Here is a 2,341-nt window from a genome sequence, read left to right as displayed (position 1 = left end):
GGGGGGGGGGGCAATCAGGTGGGCAGGCAGGCAGGTGAGCAGTTAGGAGCCAGTGGTCCCAGATTGTGAGAGGGATGTCCGACTGCAAGTTTAGGCCAGGATCGGGCCTAAACTGGCAGGCAGACATCCCCCGAGGGGTCCCAGATTGGAGAGGGTGCAGGCTGGGCTGAGGGGACCCACCCCTCATCCATGAATTTTGTGCACCTGGCCTCTAGTAATTATATAACTTTGTACACAAAAACTAGTCTTAGTTGAATTTTATTCAGGTTGCAATTTTTTAGAATAAAAATATGATATTTCAATATCAGTTTATTTGAAAGCAGTATCTCAATTTTGTCTCTAAAATTCAGATGACAGCCAATTTTGTCACTTCAAGTGAGAGTCCTTAAACTCTGTTATTACATATGGTCATATTTATTCACAATAAGATGAACAAACAAATAAATATCTGTCGCAAGACTTGGTTAGTTAGTGCTTACCGGAGGACATATCTTCATAGCTTTAACTTCCGAGTGTCTAGTGTGTCCTCTCCTGCCTCACAGCAAGCTCCATGCAGCCCTCAAGCAGGACAGTTTCTTTTTCATTAGTGCTGCTGCTTCAGCCTCTCAGTATGACTGGTTGGCGATATAATTTATTTTCACAGCTATCAGCAGCATGAATGCAATTGTGTGAAATTAAAATTTAGTTGGAAAACCTTTTATCAAGTTCTGGAGTGGAGGTTTGAACTAGTCCATTAGGGGGCAGTCACATACTGCTCACTTCAAAATGCTGCTCAGGACTTCTTTGAAGACTGCATTTTTCAAGGTTAGCAAATTATTTGAATAAGTAACAGTTGGTAGTTACCAAGTAATGTTCTCCATACTTCATGCTTTAATTTCCCATATAAGCCCATGTTTTTGATTTGTAATATTGCCCATAATTAGTCCACACCAAAAAGCTATTTTTGGTGGTAGCTTGCAGCTGGTTAGCAAGCATACCCAATGAATAAATTGACAATAAAGTACATGTTAGAAAACGATATTTTATCTTTACTTATCAATTAGTGTCTATAGCTTAAGATAGTTGATATTGTTTATTTTTTAGGCACTCAAGGGTGATCACGGCCAGAAGGATGGGGGTGGGGGAAAAAATCATATAATTTCTACCTTTTCCTTTTGTTTAGATCTAGTCTAAAAATCTATCACAAATATTTATTTAAATGTAGCTTACATACATTTAAAATACTTTTATTTGTTTATTAAGTAGTTTTACTACTTGAACTGCCCATAATTTTATTGTGAGAAAGTAAAAAGTTTTGCTAATTATATATCAAATTACTACTGTATTTATATAAGGAGGAGAGAGATATCAAAGCATTGGTTAATATGCCTTGGAAATAAATAATTTTAAATATAAAGGTTTAAGTTAGCAGTCAAAAGTAATGTAAAATTAGAAAGTAAAATTTTCCAGGGGATTACAATTAATCAATACTTATCAGTTTGGTAGTATGAATCTGAAATATGACATTTACTTATATATTAAAAATATCATCTGTTTAAAATTTCTTTTCCTCTTTTTTTTTAAAGAAAACAGTGTGATAAATCTTAAGACATTATTTTAGTAATAGATGTCTTCATCTCATAAAGACTTTGTACTTCTAAGCAAAATCAGTTAGATACTTTACCAGAAGTAATAGCAGTATTATAGTAAAACTGGTTAACTATAGTTAATTCCTGTACTTTAAATAATTTTTTAAGGGCACAGATAACCTCTACAAAGTGTGTTGAATTCAAGAACTACTTTTTAACTATTTATTCTTAAAAAAATCATAAAAAATTGAATATTATAAATGTGCATAGGACATGAACTTCTGAGGAAAGACCTTAATTCAAAGAAATAGACAGCTTTCTACAACTGTATTTTATACAAAATGAGTTCATATATTTTTTTCTCCTTAGATAACACAAGTTTTCATGGAAGAGAGATGAAAACATAAAACAAAAATTGTGCTAAGTGTATTAAAATAATGCTTTAAAATAATTTGAAACAAAGTTTTAGTATTTCAAATTCAAGCTAAAACTTAAATGTTTTATTAGTTGGAAGTTCTCAAATAATTTCTCATAGATACTGTATTTTATTTCAAGATTAATAATATTCAATTAAATTCATTTACTAAAATTGAATATTTTAAAAAACCTAAAACAAATTTCTCAGAAAATAAAAATAATTTCAAATTCTAACTTGTATTCTTTTTATAAAAAGTCTTAATGAAATTATAAACTTAAATAGATTTTGGAATAGTAATAATAAATCCAATATGCATTGAGTATGATGAACAGATTATGTATTTACAAGTGTACAA

General features: G+C 31.2%; 1 protein-coding gene across 2 annotated transcripts in view; it reads right to left on the bottom strand.

Moving 5' to 3' along the window:
- The window catches only part of RXFP2 (relaxin/insulin-like family peptide receptor 2), a 66,569-nt gene that overhangs the window by 63,385 nt on the left and 843 nt on the right, over window positions 1-2,341 (bottom strand). The gene's annotated exons all lie outside the window — the stretch shown is intronic.

This window comes from Myotis brandtii, unplaced genomic scaffold (genome assembly GCF_000412655.1).
Source record: "Myotis brandtii unplaced genomic scaffold, ASM41265v1 scaffold513, whole genome shotgun sequence".
Lineage (NCBI taxonomy): Eukaryota > Metazoa > Chordata > Mammalia > Chiroptera > Vespertilionidae > Myotis > Myotis brandtii.
This window is presented reverse-complemented; position numbering and strand designations above follow the sequence as displayed.